Source organism: Schistocerca americana, chromosome 9 (assembly GCF_021461395.2).
Source record: "Schistocerca americana isolate TAMUIC-IGC-003095 chromosome 9, iqSchAmer2.1, whole genome shotgun sequence".
Lineage (NCBI taxonomy): Eukaryota > Metazoa > Arthropoda > Insecta > Orthoptera > Acrididae > Schistocerca > Schistocerca americana.
Genome location: NC_060127.1, coordinates 6,231,707 through 6,252,683, shown reverse-complemented (window position 1 = coordinate 6,252,683; position 20,977 = coordinate 6,231,707).

Genomic DNA, 20,977 nt, shown 5'->3' with positions numbered 1-20,977 from the left:
GTGCCATTGGTGACGTAACGACGTTACCGGCCTCTGTGACCGAGCGGTTCTAAGCGCTACAGTGTGGAACGGCGCGACCGCTACGGTCGCAGGTTCGAATCCTGCCTCGGGAATGGAAGTGTATGATGTCAGGTTAGTTAGGTTTAAGTAGGTCTAAATTCTAGGGGACTGATGACCTCAGAAGTTAAGTCCCACAGTGCTCAGAGCCATTTTTGAACGTAACGACGTTGGCACACGTCGTCCGCACGTCGATTGCTTAGCACTGCGTGGTTCAAATGGCTCTGAGCACTGTGGGACTTAACATCTGAGGTCATCAGTCCCCTATAACTTAGAACTACTGAAACCTAACTAACCTAAGGACATCACACACATCCATGCCTAAGGCAGGATTCGAACCTGCGACCGTAGCGGTCGCGCCGTTCCTACTGAAGCGCCTAGAACCGCTCGGCCACACAGGCCGGCTTAGCACTGCCTGCTGTCAACTGTCTGGTCGAATACAAATTTGTTGTTTACAGTTGTTAGTTCCGGCTACCAAAACAGTTACTTTAATGACGTCGCTTATTTACCAAGAATTAAATCAGTCTCGGAACTTTTCAGGAGGGCGGTACAAATACTCGAAACCTACTGTGTAATAACGTGTTTTGCCCAACTGAAGTTAATTATTAACAATTTTAATGTTACAAAACTGTGCGAGGCGTTCACTAATATGTATGACGGTAAGCTGCACACGTTTCCCACACAGATTCTGTTTCTTTCGGAACTGATACCTTGTTTCCGGTCTATTCACTCTATTTAGAGACGATACGTTATATGCTGTGCACCTTACGTTTTCGCCTCTTTAATTAACTTACTTATCTGCAAATTGATTATTTCATCAGACCTTTTACTGTGGTTACAAAATTACCTTTTCTTCTTGTGCTCTCTTTCCTGTCACCAGGGTTCCTTTATTCTCAGACTAACCCTTCCCAAACCTTCTCTCAATATTCTACGTACTGTTCTTGTTTTCAGGTTTGATAGATCCACCACGCTTACTATTTTTGCTCACAATTCCTTTCTATCTTCTTTTCTTATCATACACTCTCCTGTAGCCTGATGTAGTCATTTCACTCGTGGGACCTTCGTTTTTCTGTTCGCCTGCTTAGTGAATACCTTATTTGCATCCCTTTTTGTTTCATTGTTTTCATACATCTACATCTACAAGGATACTCCGCAAATCACATTTAAGTGCCTGGCAGAGGGCTCATTGAACCACCTTCACAATTTTCTATTATTCCAATCTAGTATAGCGTGCGGAAAGAATGAACACGTCCATAGAAAGCGATCTTCTTCCGTTAGTTGTGGCTGAGATCCCTTTAACGTTTACCTGTAATTTGTTTTTTGATCTCAAACGTAATAACAGATGTAGCACTCCCAAGGCGCCCAGGAAATTGTGTTGTAAAAATCTAAATAAAAGATAAAATGGAACCAAATTCGCACATGATACAACTTACGGTTGAGAAATGGAGGTGCATCACAAGACGTGCCGGAAGTCACCTCCCCCCACATGTGTACACAGCTCAACACGATGCTCCATGGTCGTGAAAATTGCTGTCAGAGCATTCGGCATGACTGCTTGGATTTCACGGCTGATGTTCTCAATTAATACGTCGATGTTGCGTGGTTTGTCCTTGTACACATTATCTTTACGGTGACCCCAGAGAAAAAAGTCCTCCAGGGCCCTAATCATCTGGAAATGACTGTCAGGGAAATGCGATTCCACCACAGCCGTACTCGTCTTAGACGTGTGACGCGTTGCCCCACCAGAGTCCCCAACATGACTTACACTAACAACTTATCCAACACTGTGTCACGAAAAAGTACGAGCTCTTGCACAGAACAGCGACGCATCTTTGGAGTGAAAGAACGCTAGAACAATCAAGATGTATGGAATACCACGAACAGTAGGACAAAATGGTTCAAATGGCTCTGAGCACTATGGGACTTAACATCTAAGGTCATCACCGAGCGAGGTGGCGCAGTGGTTAGCACACTGGACTCGCAATCCCGTCTCCAGCCATCCTGATTTAGGTTTTCCGTGATTTCCCTAAATCGTTTCAGGCAAATGCCGGGATGGTTCCTTTGAAAGGGCACGGCCGCTTTCCTTCCCAATCCTTCCCTAACCCGAGCTTGCGCTCCGTCTCTAATGACCTCGTTGTCGACTAACCACCACCATCTAAGGTCATCAGTACCCTAGAACTTAGAACTACTTAAACCTAAGGACACCACAAACATCCATGCCCGAGGCAGGATTCGAACCTGCGACCGTAGCGGTCGCGTGGTTCCAGACTGAAGCGCCTAGAACCGCTCGGCCACAGCGGCCGGCAACAGTAAGACACGCTTACACTGAAATGGAGATCCAAACACACCTCGCGAAACCGCACTGTTCCCACATTTCACAAATCTTGCCACGACGACAAGTTACGTGAGAACAACCGCCGTGAAATGCAATACTCTACCAGCAACGTACATGGACATGCAGCGCCGTGTTTAGCTGTGTATACAGTTTGGGAGGGGGGGGGGGGGCGAGGGAGGAGGTCACTTCCAGCGTCCCTATAACACACCTTCATTTCCCAGCCGTAGAGGTATGTCATGTACAAACCTGGTTTCACATCCTCTTCCATTAATATTTTTGTAACACTGTTTCCATGGACCCTTACGGTTGGGACATTCTTTATAAACTCATGCTGTTATGTTTTTCATATCCACAATCTTCCTTGAAAATTTCGTTTATAATTTTTTTTAAGCCCCCGTTTTTCAATTGACTCTAGAGCACATGCGCGTTCAAGCTTGACCACAGTACTGTAGTGAGCTAATTTGGCGTGATAGATAGGGAATTAGAGTAGCATGGAGAGCTGCATCAAACCAGTCTCTGGACGGAAGACCACAACAACAACAGATAGGGAATTTGATTTGTAAGTGTTCTGGCATAGTCTGTCTCCATCTGTCTGCATCTTTTTACGACTGTCCAATTCTAATTTTTTATTAAGACATCCAAAGAGTTGGTTGGTTGGTTGGTTGGTTGGTTTGGGGAAGGAGACCAGACAGCGTGGTCATCGGTCTCATCGGATTAGGGAAGGATGGGGAAGGAAGTCGGCCGTGCCCTTTCAGAGGAACCATCCCGGCATTTGCCTGGAGTGATTTAGGGAAATCACGGAAAACCTAAATCAGGATGGCCGGACGCGGGATTGAACCGTCGTCCTCCCGAATGCGAGTCCAGTGTCTAACCACTGCGCCACGTCGCTCGGTCCAAAGAGTAAATGAGCAAAATAAGTAAGTGAGAGAGAACACTGTTATCGAAATTACTTTATTACGAGAAAGGAGCTCGAAGCGCGCAGAGACTAATGAGCACACTATCCATTGCAGAAGCGACCAAAATCGGAGACAGGGCAGCGCGACGTAAATTTTGGGAAGAGACGCAGTTCTCTTGACCGAAGCTAAAATTGAACCTGTCAGTAGGAAAATATATGGAATTCAAGACATGATATACTCGTAAAAATTACGGCCAGACCGTTTTAAAAACATGGCTTGACTCCAAGATTTCTATGCAAACTTTATGTCTTTTTGCTCCGTCCTAGTTAGCACAGCAGTAAAAGTTTACAAATAACTGTTGCAATTTTAAAAATATCGTGGAAATGTTCCACCTTAATCTTCGACAGCTGCGAATACAGTTACCAAATGTGCAAAATACGACAGTCCGAATTATTGTGTCAGTTTTCGAATCCAAAGTGCTCCAAGTGAACGAGACAAGTAGAAGAGTTGTGTGGGTGGCTTGTCGTATCATAACTTGCCACGCACCGTAAAATTTTTTTTTGCTGTTCCCAAGGTTTTCTTTCCCCCACGACTAATGTGAGCAGTTGGCTTCAAGGATTCCTGCTAACTGACTTCTGAAGGAAATACTAGATGCAGAAAAAAAAACTTTATAGTACAATGAAAGCAGGATCTTTACTATCCCTTACGTACTACAGTCTTTAAGAAAATGACATTATACATAATTTTTCAAAGTTCTTGCGGCATGAATGTAGGCGTGATAAATCAGGTTGTGGGGAAGAACTTTTGTTGGAGGCAAAATGTTCGCCCACACTCTCCAGCAACGCTAAGCGACCTTCAGTACCCTCCGGCCACGGGACGGTGAGATGTCACTGAAATAGCAGGATCTTCTAACCAGCTGTTGAGTGTAATACCCAGCCAGTCGACAGAGTGATTTTTAACAAGAAAACAGTAAAATATTTTAGAAGCGAATCAGGAAGTGCAGTTTTGCTCAGCCTACTGCCTTCACGCGGTAAGGATTATTGAATGATTGGAAACACACGTTGCATACAAACGCCACAGACAGCAGATGCCCTGCCGCCTCCTATGGGCATAACCAATAGCATGGAGATGGACAGAGATAGTGGGACAAGGAGATGAATAGAGATAAGTGGACGGAGAAGATGGAAGGAAAAATGGGGGAGGAGGGCAGGAGGAGACGGACAGCGATAGGGAAAAGGGAGAGGTGGAAAGAGAGAGGGTAGAGGGGGGGGGGAGGAGGAGGAGGAGGAGTAGATGGACAGGGAGGCAGGAACACATGTGTACAATATACACTGCTGGAGAAAAATTAGTACACCCTCTTAGAGGTTTCCAATTCTCTCAAGATATATTGTTGCAACTGTGCATACGGAGTACATGTTATGATTACATTCACAGATCAGTAGCACAGGCGGTTCTGACGTACCAGGTATTGAACCATGCTGAAGCACCCATACTGGTACGTGGTGTAGCCTACACGAGCGGCAATGCAGGCGCTGACTCACGCAACCACTCGATCGTACAGATGGCGAATACTGTGCTGGCATACGTCACGCCACGCCTGCTCGACCTGTTCACGTAATCGTGTAAGATACACTACTAGACATTAAAATTGCTACACCAAGAAGAAATGCAGATGATAAACGGGTATTCATTGGACACATATATTATACTAGAACTGACATGCGATTACATTTTCACGCAATTTGAATGCATAGATCATGAGAAATCAGTACCCAGAACAACCACCTCCTTCCGTAATAACGGCCTTGATACGCCTGGGCATTGAGTCAAACAGAGCTCGGATGGCGTGTACAGGTACCGCTGCCCATGCAGCTTCAACACGATACCACAGTTAATCAGGAGTAGTGACTGGCGTATTGTGACGAGCCAGTTGCTCGGCTACCATTGACAAGACGTTTTCAATTGGTGAGAGATCTGGAGAATGTGCTGGTCAGGGCAGCAGGCGAACATTTTCTGTATCCAGAAAGGCCCGTAAAGGACCAGCAATATGCGGTCGTGCTTTATCCTGCTGAAATGTAGCGTTTCGCAGGGATCGAATGAAGGGTAGACCCAAAGGTAGTAACACATCTGAAATGTAACGTCCACTGTTCAAAGCGCCGTCAATGCGAACAAGAGGTGACCGAGACGTGTAACCAAAGGCACCCAATACCATCACGCCGGGTGGTACGCCAGCATGTACATGACGAATACACGCTTCGAATATGCGTTCACCGCGATGTCACCAAACAGGGATGCGACCATCATGATGCTGTAAACACAACCTGGATTCATCGGAAAAAATGACGTTTTGCCATTTGTGCACCCAGGTTCGTCGTTGAGTACACCATCACAGGCGCTCCTGTCTGTGAAAAACCGTCAAGGGTAACCGCAGCCATGGACTCCGAGCTGATAGCCCATGCTGCTGCAAACGTCGTCGAACTGTTCGTGCAGATGGTTGTTGTCTTGCACATATCCCCATCTCTTGACTCAGGGATCGAGACGTGGCTGCACGATCCGTTACAGCCATACGGATAAGATGACTGTCATCTCGACTGCTAGTGATACGAGGCCGTTGGGATCCAACACGGCGTACCGTATTACGCTCCTGAACCTACCTATTCCACATTCTGCCAACAGTCATTGGATCTCGACGAACGCAAGGAGCAATTTCGCGATACGATAAACCGCAATCGCGATAGGCTACAATCTGACCTGTATCAAAGTCAGAAACGTGATGGTACGCATTTCTCCTCCTTAGACGAGGCATCATAACAACGTTTCACCTGGCAACGCCGGTCAACTGCTGTTTGTGTATGAGAAATCGGTTGGAAACTTTCCTCTTGTCAGCACGTTGTAGGTGTCGCCACCGGCGTCAACCTTGTGTAAATGCTCTAAAAATCATTTGCATATCACAGCAGCTTCTTCCTGTCGGTTACATTTCGCGTCTGTAGCACATCATTTTCGTGGTGTAGCAATTTTAATGGCCAGTAGTGTACATTGGCCGAAGAGTCGCAGGAGCTACTTTTCGCCCCATCGTATCGAACATGTGTTCGATTGGAGACAAATCTGGAGTTCGTGCTGGCCAGTGAAGTTGCTGTGCGTCTTGCAGAGCACGTTGAATTTCACGGGCAAAATGAGGGTGAGCATTATTCTGTTAGAGTAACACATCGCCTTCCTGTTGCAAGAATGGAGAACACACAGGTCTAATAACATTCTGAATGTACTGGTTAGCGTCGCCTCAAGAAACATAAAAGCTGAATAAGACCTTAGGTGGGACCAGTGTGTCTTGAAGGAATGCACTTGACCAGACAGTGCACGCCACTTCTACGCCGTACGAGTAAACAACCATCACTTGCGTGCAGGCAGAATCTGGTGTCACTGCTGAAGACCACGGCGCACCATTCCAAGTGATCCTCTGATGACTCCAATCGAAGGGTGCACGTCAGTGCTGTGGCGTGACTGGAAGACGGGCTAGAGGTGCGCGTGCCCGCAGCCCCATTGCTAATAAGCGGCTCGTAACAGTTCGTGTTGACGCGTCTTGGCTCACAAGCCCTCTTACCTGTGCTGTCGTGGCTGTACGATCTGCCACTGCTGCCCTTACAGTACGACGATCCTGGAAGGCGCCTGTGCTGCGTGGACGTCCAGAACATCGTCTGCAGGTGTGAGAATGTTCACGTGACCATTGGTATCGGTATCGTTGCAGAACTGACGCAGCACGTCCGACTTGGGTGCCAATTCCCCCAAAGGAGCATCCTGCCACTCGGAAGGCCAGGACTTGACCCCATTCAAACTTGTTCAGTTGGTTGTAGGAAGCAGGAGTGCGTCTCCGTGGCACACTTGCCTGCTTGCTTCACACGTCTGCACCACACTGAGCCTTCTGGCTGTCAACATTCGCTATTAAGTGGTACCTACCACTACGCTACCTGTCGGCGGACGACACTGAAACAATTGTACTCCCCATGTTAGAAATGTTGTCATTGGATGAAAATCAACATAGTTTTTCCGGGTGTGCTAATTATTTTTCCGACAGTGTATGTGCCGTATGCATATATGCTCGAACCCGGGATTACAAGGTTACTCGTTTACTTTTAGTTCGGCTGGACCGGTATACAGTTACATGCACGTCACGTTAAAGTAACCTCTGGCGTGCCACAGGGAAGTGTTATGGGACCATTGCTTTACACAATATATATAAATCACCTAGTAGATAGTGTCGGAAGTTCCATGCGGCTTTTCGCGGATGATGCTGTAGTATACAGAGAAGTTGCAGAATTAGAAAATTGTAGCGAAATGCAGGAAGATCTGCAGTGGATAGGCACTTGGTGCAGCGAGTGGCAACTGCCCCTTAACATAGACAAATGTAACGTATTGCGAATACATAGAAAGAAGGATCCTTTATTGTATGATTATATCATAGCGGAACAAACACACGTAGCAGTTACTTCTGTAAAATATCTGGGAGTATGCGTGCGGAACGATTTGAAGTGGAATGATCATATAAAATTAATTGTTGGTAAGGCGGGTGCCAGGTTGAGATTCATTGGGAGAGTCCTTAGAAAATGTAGTCCATCAACAAAGGAGGTGGCTTACAAAACACTCGTTCGACCTATACTTGAGTATTGCTCATCAGTGTGGGATCAGTACCAGATCGGGTTGACGGAGGAGATAGAGAAGATCCAAAGAAGAGCGGCGCGTTACGTCACAGGGTTATTTGGTAAGCGTGATAGCGTTACGGAGATGTTCAGCAAACTCAAGTGGCAAACTCTGCAAGAGAGGCGCTCTGCATCGCGGTGTAGCTTGCTGTCCAGGTTTCGAGAGGGTGCGTTTCTGGATGAGGTATCGAATATATTGCCTCCCCCTACTTATACCTCCCGAGGAGATCACGAATGTAAAATTAGAGAGATTCGAGCGCGCACGGAGGCTTTCAGACAGTCGTTCTTCCCGCGAACCATACGCGACTGGAACAGGAAAGGTAGGTAATGACAGTGGCACGTAAAGTGCCCTCCACCACACACCGTTGGGTGGCTTGCGGAGTATAAATGTAGATGTAGATCAACAGTTTTAGTATTCATTATTTAGTATCCATGTAATCACTGTAGTTGTTTTTGGAGACTTTAATTGTTTAGCTGATTTGTAACATGTTCTTGTTGTATTATACACTGAAGCGCCAAAGAAACTGGTGTAGGTATGCGTATTCTAATACAGAGCTATGTAAACAGGTATAACACGGCGCTGCGGTCGGCAACGCCTGTATAAGACAACAAGTGTCTGACGCAGTTGTTAGATCGGTTACTACTGCTACAATGGCAGGTTATCAAGATTTAAGTGAGTTTCAATGTGGTGTTATAGTCCGCGCACGAGTGATGGGACGCAGCATCTCCGAGGTAGCGATGAAGTGGGGGATTTTTCCGTACGACCATTTCACAAGTTTACTGATAAAACATCACATCTCCGACATCGCCGCGGGTGTAAAAAGATCCTGCAAGAACGGGACCAAAGACCACTGAAGAGAATCGTTCAACGTGACCGAAGTGCAACCCTTCCGCAAACTGCTGCAGATTTCAATACTGCGCCATCAACAAGTGTCAGCGTGTGAACCATTCAATGAATCATTATGGATATGGGCTGTCGTAGCCGAAGGCTGTTGCCTGTTCGGACGAGTCTCGTTTCAAATTGGATCGAGAGGATGGACGTGTACCGGTATGGAGACAACCTCATGAATCCATGGACCCTGCATGTCAGCAGGGGGTTGTTCAAGCTGGTGGGGACTCTGTAATTGTGTGCGGCGTGTGCAGTTGGAGTGATATGGGACCCCTGATACGTCTAGATACGACTCTGATAGGTGACAGGTACGTAAACATCCTGTCTGATCATCTGCATCCATTCATATCCATTATGCATTAAGACGGACTTGGGAAATTCCAGCAGCACAACGCGACACCCCACACATCCAGAATTGCTACAGAGTGGCTCCAGAAACACATTCCCGAGTTTAAACACTTCGGCCTCACACCCAACTCCACAGACATAAACACTACTGAGCATAACTGGGATGCCTTGCAACATGCTGTTCAGAAGAGATCTCTACCCCTTCGTACTCTTATGGATTCATGGACAGCTCTGCACGATCCGTGGTGTCAGTTCCCTCCAGCACTACTTCAGACATTAGTCGAGTCCATGTCATGTAGTGCTGCGGCACTTCTCCGTGCTCTCTGGGGCCCTACACGACGTTAGGCAGGTATACCAATTTCTTTGGCTGTTCATTGTATGAAGCAGCGTGCTTTACAATCGTTTACTTATATAATTAATGTTGTCTGTCAAATGATCGTAGCCAACGCTGAATCACGAATACTTACTCAAGTAATCGGAGATCGGAAACGAAACCTTGTGAAACTACGTTGGTAAAACGGCAGCCAATCGCGAACGACCGCAATAAAGGCAACACCCGTGAAGAATTGGTTGCATGGTTTCGTGAGGCCGCGGCAATTATTCGCAATTCAAAAGAATGGAGCCAGAGACAGAATAGCGCAAAGAGTGCGAAACTACGGTTCGACATTTTCACCAAAACCAGGTATCACCCCTCTGTGTGGGCAGAGAAGTCGTCTTAGAAAGATGTGTCCTCTGGAGTTCCACAGGGTTCAGTGGTTGGTCCATTTTTTTCCGGTGAATATCAATAACGTCTCATCTGTGCTATATTGTAACTACCACTTACACAGTGATAACATCCAGTTATACGTAAGCCCCAGAGAAAAATCCTTGCTCCTGCCGTGTGAAGTACGAAAGACGACCTTTTTTCGGTATGATGGCTCTAGACCTGGGTCTTAACGTAAACCCTATGAAGTCAATGGTCTTCCTTATTCTTTTCGGGGACAATCAGTCTTCTGACTGGTCTTATGTGGTCCGCGACGCCTTCTGCAGTGCCAGTCTCATTACCTCCGAATAGCCACTGTCCTCAATTACTTGCTGGACATATTCTAATCTTTGTCTTTCCCTGCAGTTTTTGCACTCTACAGCTCCCTCTAAACAACAAGAAATATTCCCCGATGCCTTGACATATCTCCTACCATGCTATAACTTGTGTTTCCCACATACTCTTATCTCGTCGATTCCCCATTTGAAAACGAGAGGTTGACTCAGCTCACGCAGGAAAGGTGTTTACGAGGTGGCCAGTTGTAGTTGTCATCTTAACTAATGTTAATTTTTCACCTAGAACTTCGTTTTCGTTCTAGCCACTATTTTCGAGATATTTACTCTGTATAATGGTCCTAATATAGTTTTATTCTTTTGTTATTTTTTGTTTCCTCTTCCCATTTTTTTATGGTGTCACCTACATAGAAACTGAATAAAATTGGAGGAAGACTGCCACCTTGTTTAACTTCTTCGTTAGGCATAATGCCATTCCTCCTTACGTTGTTCCTGTCTTTATTACAAATTTAGTTTCATTGCATAAAGTTCTTGTGGCCCGTATCAGGCATGGAATTCCATTTTCTTGTATTACCGAATTTGCAAATTTACCATAATTATTATGAGCGTAAAACACGTAAACATGTGGATGGAGTGGTCTCCTTAACCACGAACAAACAGCGGGGATGGCGGCGATGTTTCTTGAAGCGGACAAGTCTCTCGCGCACACCGAAACCCTTGAACCGCGTTTAAAAGCCTCGCTCTCCAGCCAGCCCATTCCACTAACTTTCCGCGCCGTACTGCTGTCCCTCTGGTTACTTTACTAGCAAAGTAATACACCGTCTTCCACTCCCAGCCCCTTTCCATTTAACGGACGTAATTTCGAGAGCTTTATTGTGTCTTCTACCATCTTACAGTTTTAGTGCTCTAAACGATATTAGGTTAATTGCACTCCCCTTGCCGCGAGAGAGTACATGGTTTATTACTTAAGACATTTCGTTTGTGTTACGTAAGGGGACCTCTCCCATCGCACGGCGAAAGTCCAGCAGAAAATTGTAATACTGTGATGCCACTGGGCAGCTAATTTCCCCCCAAAATCTGAGAAGTAGATAGGAGCACACAAAGAAAGAAAGAGGCCGCCGTATCACCTGGATGGGGAGAAATTACAAAAGGGATTTCGGAAGAGTTCGATCTTTGACGCACTACTGTTCTTGCAACCTGTTTCCAGTCTGGCGTTTTATTTGAATTGAGATGTAGAATTAGTCTTTTTTGCAGATGTTAGACGCATAGCTGTGATGTCAAGCAAAAACGTTCCGACAAAGATAATAGAAAAATAGAAAACCTTTTTTTATTTTTTTATTTTTTATTTTTTTATTTTGTGAATAGTTGCGGGCTGGTTTTGCACAAATGGGTCAGCTCCGTACTTACATAATACGCAACCCATCCTGTTTCGTGCTGTCAGAAAATATCCCACCTCCGACTAACCTAGTATACCAACAAGAGAAAATGAACGAAGTGGAAAATTAAATTCATAGACGTGCATATTTATGAAAACTTGAAGTGGGAAAACGTAGACAAACCAGACCTGCAAATCATCTACGTTCGCCTGCTTTTCCCATAAGAGTAATTGCTAACTCCAGTGAGTTACCATTTTGCACAGTTTTATTCACTAATGTTTAGCGGAATAATATTCTGGGATAACTACACACAAAAGAAAGTGATTATAATTCCATGTGCGCGGTTCACGCACGTGTTGCAGTCATCTCTTTAAGCAGCTCGGAATATTAACCAGACACTCGCACTGTTTTTATTCGTTTATAAAATTTGCTATCAACAGTTGATTTGAGTTTGAGAGTAATAGAGATATTCAAAAGTACAACACTAGAAGGAAAATTGATAAGCAGTATCATTTAGTGAATCTAGCTTTGGCACAGGCAGGAGTGAAATATGCAGCTACAAAACTCTTTGACAATCTACCCACTGAAATACAGTGTGTGACAGATGTTATAACTCAAAATGGCTTTGAGCACTATGCCACTTCTGAGGTCATCAGTCGCCTAGAACTTAGAACTAATTAAACCTAACTAACCTAAGGACATCACACACATCCATGCCCGAGGCAGCATTCGAACCTGCGACCGTAGCGGTCGCTCGGCTTCTGACTGTAGCGCCTAGAACCGCACGGACACTCCGGCCAGCATGTTATAATTGCTTTCAGATGTAGCTTAAAGAGGTTTCTCGATAACAGCTCATTCTGTACCACTGACGAATTCTTCAATAGAAATAATTAGCTTTTTATACAGAAAAGAACATGTAAATAATCAACATGTAGCCATACAAATATTTATCTTATTTTCGATACTGCTAGGATTTTTCCCCCTGGTAGGGGAACAGAGCAGATATTTAGAAAAACTTCAAAACAGTGCTACTCGTCAGCTCCAGTGTGTTGAATGAAGGTAGCTTAAAGAGGTTTCTCGATAACAGCTCATTCTGTACCACTGACGAATTCTTCAATAGAAATAATTAGCTTTTTATACAGAAAAGAACATGTAAATAATCAACATGTAGCCATACAAATATTTATCTTATTTTCGATACTGCTAGGATTTTTCCCCCTGGTAGGGGAACAGAGCAGATATTTAGAAAAACTTCAAAACAGTGCTACTCGTCAGCTCCAGTGTGTTGAATGAAGGTCACTATTTATATAATAATGGCAACTGAAGCTATGAAATAAGAAAATACATTTAGTTTCAGTCTTGCCGAACTGGAATCAGACATTATTCAATTCTTCAGTCGTATGTTAACAGAATATAGAAGTAGAACTGTTACGAACTAACGCTTTATAGACACAAAACGAAATCAGTACAGGCTACGTCAGAATCATACAACATTCACACTGAAACTATTCAGACCGCAGAAGATGCATCACACCTACTTACTTTATCATATTTTTTGTAACACAGTGCGAAGGTTCCATAAGGTTTTTGATACTTCTTCTAAGACTGTACTTCGACACGATAGTGCACATAACTGAAAGATAAAAAGTATTAAGAATTTACAGCACACATATAAAAGGCGTAAACTGAGCATAAATAAAAACGTAAATGGTTGAAACGAAAGATATTGATCACAATTTTCGTAACAACAACAAAGTCATGTCCGCTGAAGGACATGAATGAGGGTTTTTTTTCGCTTTATTTGGCACTTGCAAAGAAAAAATATCACAGTGGATAAGGTAAAAGGCATCACGTCTTGCCCTCTAAATATTTTGTGATGAGACTGTATCTATATATTTTCTCTATCAAATAAACATCAGTGTTTTGTAATGTTTCGACGACACTTCGATTGTTGTTTAAATGCCCAGAGATTTGCCACAGAATCTTTGTCAAGAACGACCCATCATGAAATTTTCTTCCGTCATTAATATACTCTACCATTGCCAGTTACTTTTTCCGTACTAAAGGGTTGGTGGATAAGTTCGCAGCGTTTTCCCACAAGTTAAATTAACACAACAGGTACAAATAACAAAGACTTAACTGATCAATAATTTTTTCTCTTTCACTAGTTACAACAATCAACTTTTCAATTCCGCGACAGGAGAAATCACGTTTTTTTCAACCGACGTACACATCGACCCATTTTCGGAGTGCATTTTCATCCGGAGAACAGGTTCCTTAAAGGTCATTCGATACAGAACGGAAAAGGTGAAAATTTTTGGGCGCAAGAACAGGTGAATAAGGTGGCTGCCGAAGGGCTTGCCAACCGAATTCCTGAACAGTGTTTTTTGTCAGTCTTGCGGAGTACGGGCGGGCGTTTTCGAGGAGTAGCACCACTTCACGCAGTCTTTCTGGTCGTTGTTCTTGGACGGCTTCTGCAAACAGTCTCAGATGTTTCCACATGTCAGCAGTGATGGTTACACCCCGGGAAATCAATCTGTAGAACGCCACACGGTCGTTTCTCCACCAGATGGATAACACTATCTCTCGTGAAAGCGCGCTGGTCTATCTATGGGGAGTTGCTGCTTTAGGGCTCAACCATTCCTTCCTTTCTTTACGTCAGCGTAAAGACGCCTCTTCTCAGAGCCAGTAACGGTACAAGACGAGAATGGTCAGTGTTATTCACGAGCCAGTTGGTGACGAGCAAGCAGAGACGCACATATGGCCATCCGCTGATTTCTATGATTTTAGCTTAGAGCATGCGGTACATATCTGAACCTCGTACCTTGCATGTAAATGACGCATGATGGTGGAATGATCACAACTCATCACTCATTTGCCAGTTCTCCAGTTCACTGACGTGGATCATTGTGGATTACTACGTTTAAACAATCTTCGTCGAGTCCCGAAGGTCTTCCTGAAGGTGGAGAGTCACCAACGTCAAAACTATCCACCTCGAAACGAGAAAAAAATTTCCTTTCGTGCTCTGTCCAACAGCACTATCCCCAAACACGGCGAAAATGTTTCTGGCTGTCCCTGTAATGAATTCAAACAGAAGAACAGGACGGAAATGTTCCGATTTCTCCGCTCAGCACTCCATTTTCTAGCGTCCACAGTTCCACTCACTATCTCCAAATTACAAAACGACAACAACTAATCTCAAATAGCAACAGTGAACTGCAAATGAGAAATGACAGATAAATAAAGCCATATCAAAACGAAAACCAACATGCAAAGCAAAAGCGCTACAAACTTATGCACTATCCTAATATTCTGCGACTGAGTATGAAAGAGCTCAAACTTATCATGTGTGGAATTACATCTACGTGTGAAGAATGGTTGTCGGTAAATCACTTCATTTGCCCTAATTTCTAGAATTTTCTCGACGTGCTCATTTCGCGAGATGCATGTTGGAGGAAGTAGCATGTTGTGCGATTCTTCCCGGAACGTACTCTCTCAGAAATGCAACAGCAAACCTCTCCGTGGCGCACAATGCCTCTTTTGTAGCGTCCGCCACTGGATTTTTGTTGACCATCATCTGTAACCCTCTCACACCGACAAAACGATCCCGTGACCAAAAACACGTCGCTCGTCGTTGAATTTTGTCTATCTCTTCCATTAATCCAACGTGGCAAGTGTCCCGCGTTGATGGACAATATTCAAGGATCAGTCGAACAAGCGCCTTGTAAGCCACTTCCTTAGTGCAGGAGTTATATTTCCTGAATCTCGTCCTTGAATGTGTTTTCACTACTACTTGTTTTATGTGGTCATATTCCAGTTAAGGTCGATCCAGACAGTTATTCTTAAATATTTTTGGATAGTTATTGCTTCCTTAATATGTCACCGATAGTGTAAATGAATAACAGTGGATTACTTTTCCTATGTATGCGCAATATATTTATTTACGTTCAGGATCAACTGTCACAGCCTGCACCAATCACCTGTGCTCTGCGTGTCTTCCTACAGTTTGCCACAACGTTATGATGTTGCTACCTTTTTATGGACAACTGTACTATCTGCACATCTGCATTACCCTAGATGTGTCCCGCAGGAGGAACCAAGTGACCAACTCTTAGGATCACACCTAACTGTCTTAAACGATCTCTCAGTCGAAGATTACCTACAAAAAAGTCCTTCTCTGGAACCTCAAGATCCTAAGGTCAGACCTTCGATACCAATTTATCAGTTTACCAACCAATGAGCTAATATTTATTTTATTATTTATTGCTCAGGATTACATCCTATTATTTAAGAAGCTCTGATAAGCCACACAAATTACGTTTTTTTGGGTGCATTTTCAAACTTTTCGAAATGTGGTGCTACAGAAGAATGTTGAAGATCGTATGGGTAGATCACATAAATAATGAAGACGTGCTGAACAGAACTGAGGAGACTAGAAATTTGTGGCACAACTTGACCAAAAGAAGAGATTGGTTGATGGAACACATTCAGAGACATCGAGGGATCACCAGTTCACCAATTTAGTATTTGAGGGAAGAGAGAGAGAGAGAGAGTGTGTGTGTGTGTGTGTGTGTGTGTGTGTGTGTGTGTGTGTGTGTGAGTGTGAGTGTGTGTGTGTGTGTTGGGGGGGGGGGGGGGGAGCGGTAGAAATCATAGAGGGAGACCAAGAGATGCATACACTAAGCAGATTCGGAAGAATGTAGGTTACAGTACGTACTGGGAGATGAAGAGGCTTGCACAGAATATAGTTGCTTGGTGAGCTGTATCAGGCCAGTGTTCGGACTGACAATCACAACAACATTACATTTTTATATTAATTATTTATTCCTGTAACTTAATTAAAGAAAACTTGAGAGGCACCCACATGCCTTGCTCATACTGTTGCATCAAGCAGTCAGGCCTGCAAGATGAGTGGTCTGCCAAGCGAGTTGATTTATTCTTATTTATTGAGTAACATCAATGACTGATTATGAGCTCCAGTACTCACAATTAAGCTAGAAATTATTCTCATGTTTGAATATTACGCAACGGAAACGGATAACGCACTTCTGACTATTAGTAATTTACACAACTCTGACTGTTCACTACGCACTGGCAATACCACATTTTCTTTCTTATTCAATGGCTTTGATAAACACGTGGCCATCGCACTGAATGTGAATGGCGCACACATCATAAATTCTGGATATCATGACTACACACTCGAAGAACAAGGCCACCAATCTTTTTCTTTCCAATATCTTTTTTATTCCGATAAATTCTATTATGATTCAAAGATAACCTAAACACACCATTACATTTTATACAACAATTACACATGAGAAACTCCGCTCAGTGGACACGGCTTTACATTGGTGAATCTCTATCTTGTGGTCTCGTAATTATCTAACGCTACAGTGCACTTTCTGGATAGGAGGTGGATTTTTGCTATATCTCACACTTCGACTCGCACACCCATCGTCACGAAAATTTACTCCAGTGTAAGCGGTACAAAAAGGAACACGCATAACCCACTGCCTCTGAACCTATCTTGCTACTCTCTCATGCAAACCACACATACTTACATTACATGAAATACATCACACTAGCAACATAGAATACATCACAAAGAATAGTCACAACGTTAGAATCACTTCACTTTCAGCTTTCCCACTTCAATTAGTATTCATCCCAGTTTCACACGATACTACCTCACTTCGTAACTTTTCTTTCCTGCTACGAACTCTGGAGGATATATGCACGTCTTCCTGTGCAATGCAAGCCAAGTGGCGTTGCTGGATAGACGGCTGACTCACCTTGCTTCTCTCTCAGAGTATTAGAGTTTGAATCCAGCGTCACACGGAAACATAACACGCAAAGTAATATTAAGAACAAATTCGTCACACACGCTAGTTCTCAACTGATACCATGAACGAGTACTTCTCTTTACCCTTTGTCTCATACACAGAATGAGACTCACACAGTACTCACCACGTGGAAGTACTCGTCTCTAATTTCAAGTCCTACACACGCCATTTCTTAAATATTTCCAACTTAATAGTACACACGCCAGTAATTCAGCTTAACTTAAGCACTCGGAAGTATTTCAACTTATTGCTACACGCGGTTTCACTGTGACCGTTGGTCACCTCCGAAGATTACTACGATCCCCTTAATATTACCTGCCTGTCATTTAATTCTCCCCACAAAAGTTCCTGAAATACAGAAATTATTATTCCAAACTACTCTTAAATATTCCACATGCATACCATTCACTCCACTCTTTTGTCTTTACGGAGCACGCCTAATAAAGGTCTTACCAACACGAGGTCCAGCGAAAGAGTGCTGAAACACTGCCGTTCTTCAGGTCATCTCGCACCTCTGTCGAGGTGGGGGAACACCATGCTACCCATTGGTCAGCCACATTTCAGGCGCTCAAAGCTCAGGTAAATTTCATCTCTTTGGGTCCACCAAAGGTGACCAAAGGACCGCCTCAAAGATGATCATATATTGAACATTCATTATCTGCGGTTAGCAGACGACCATACATTCCTTCATTTCACAGATCTCACCAAATTGGATGTAGGGATTTGTTTTGTGGGAGTGCACATGTGATCAATTAAATAAATAAATTGTCATTATTTCCTACACTGGTATGCGGCTTCGGTGTATTAAGTTAAATTTAGTTATTATTACAAAAAATATGTTGTTCTGACAAGACTAAGGAAGAATGTTGTATCTATTTTCAATGTCGGGCGGTACTGTACCCTTTCAAACTAACACTAAAAAAATGCTAACACTACAGCTACTTCTACTATAAAACTCTCAGTAACACCCTTAACCGTTACCCAACTATAGATACTACTGGTAGCACTGGAGCACGAGTTCTGCTTTCGTTCACTTCCTATGGCGCGTTTAAGCTGTGGATGTTTGTTTTCGCCACTGGATCCACCCTCACCCTGCAACGGTCAACAGCCACTGCCCGCTGGATTCCTCGGGTGCAGGGCAGCGCTTCAGCAGCGTTTCCACTGTACTAAACAATTCCACGATTCATTGTTACGTCGTAGAAACCACAAATCTGTGATCACTTGCACCAGCGTAATGCAAATTCTTGAGAAACCATTTCGGTCAGCTGTCACCGCTCTCAGTTATCTTCTCTCCATCTGCTGAGTATGTCACCTAGCCGGAATGGCAACATGCTGATGTGCGGTTGAATGCCGCGTTAAGTCTTCCCTGGCCTTCCTGCATATTGTCGCTGCAGTAACGTCCGAAGATGCGCCGAGTCGACGCGCTTCTTTGGACTCCAGCATCCGTAATTACTGACTGCCATTACCCGCTGTGTCTTCGTAGAGGGCGCAGTCCCACAATGTGTATGCAGGAGTGCCCACACTTCCGCAAGCACCACTTGATTTTGTACAGATACGCAGCATGCGGGCCGTGAACGATCAGCTAACGGATCAGCCCGCTCGGCTGGTTAAGAAATCTAATTTCTGGTCTCTCTGTGTTGTTAGGGTGAAATGCCTAAGTTCTCTTACCTCTGCCTGAAGCGTCCCATTCACTGCGCCACCGTTGCAATACAGTGAAGTGCCAGACAACACTTCCGCATTGCTACAGATTTCAGTGCCGGGCCATCAACAAGTGTCAGCGTGCGAACCATTCGACGAAACATCACCTACATGGGCTTTCGGAGCAGAAGGCTTACCCGTGTTCCCATAATGACTGCACGACAAAAAACTTTAGGACACCGCTAGAACCGTCAACACCGAATTGGACTGGTGATGACTGGAAACATGTTGGCTGGTCGGACGAATCTCGTTTCGAATTGTATCGAGCGGATCAACATGTACGGGAATGGTGAGAACCGTATGAATCCATGGACCCTGCATGTCAACAGGGGACTATTCAAGCTGGTGGAGGTTGTGTAATGGTATGGAGCGTGTGCAGTTGGAGTGATATGGAACCCCTGATCTGTGTAGATACGACTCTGACAGGTGCCACGTACGTAAGCATCCTGTCTGATCACCTGCAGCCATTCATGTCCATTTTGCATTCCGACGGACTTGGGCAATTCCAACAGGACACTGCGGCGTCCAACACTTTCAGAATTGTTACAGAGTGGCTCCAGGTACACTCTTCTGCGTTCGAACACTTCCGCTGGCGACGAAAATCCCCCGGCCTAAACACTCTTGAGCATGTCTGGGATGCCTTGCAACGTGCTGTTCAGGAGAGATCTCAACCCCGCCGTACTTCTACGGATTTATGGACAGTCCTGCGGGGGCCATGATATCAGTTCCCTCCAGCACTACTTCAGACATTAGACGAGTCCATTCTAAGTCGTATTGCGGCACTTCTACGTGCTCATGGGGGCCCTCCACGATGTAAGGCAGTTGTACCAGCTTCTTTGGGTCTTCAGTGTATGACATCTTGATAGATACGCTACTGGCCATTAAAAGTGCTACACCAAGAAGAAATGCAGATGATTAACGGGTATTCATTCGACAAATATATTATTACTAGAAGTGAGATGTGATTACATTTTCACGCAATTTGGGTGCATAGATCCTGAGAATTCAGTACCCAGAACAACCACCTCTGGCCCTAATAACGGCCTTCATACGCCTGGGCATTGAGTCAAACAGAGATTGGATGGCGTGTACAGGTACATCTGCCCATGCAGCTTCAACACGATGCCACAGTTGATCAACAGCAGTGACTGGCGTATTGTGACGAGCCAGTTGCTCGGCCACCATTGACCAGACGTTATCAATTGGTGAGAGATCTGGAGAATGTGTTGGGTAGGTCAGCAGTTGAACATTTTCTGTGTCCAGAAAGGCCCGTACAGGACCTGCAAAATGCTGTCGTGCACCATCCTGCTGAAATGTAGGGTTTCGCAGGGCTCGAATGAAGGGTAGAGCCACGGGTCGTAACACATCTGAAATGTAACGTCCACTGTTCAAAGTGCCGTCAATGCGAACAAGAGGAGACAGAGACGTGTAACCAATGGCACCCCATACCATTACGCCGGGTGATACGACAGTATGGCGATGACGAATACACGCTTCCAATGTGCATTCACCGCGATGTCGCCAAACACGGATGCGACCATCATAATGCTGTAAACAGAACCTGGATTCATCCGGAAAAATGACGTTTTGCCATTCGTGCACCCAGGTTCGTCGCTGAGTACACCATCGCAGGTGCTGTTGTCTGTGATGCAGCGTCAAGGGTAACCGCAGCCATCGTCTCCGAGCTGCAAACGCCGTCCAACTGTTGTTGTCATGCAAACGTCCCCATCTGTTGACTCAGGGATCGAGACGTGGCTGCACGATCAGTTACAGCCATGCGGATAAGATGCCTGTCATCTCGACTGC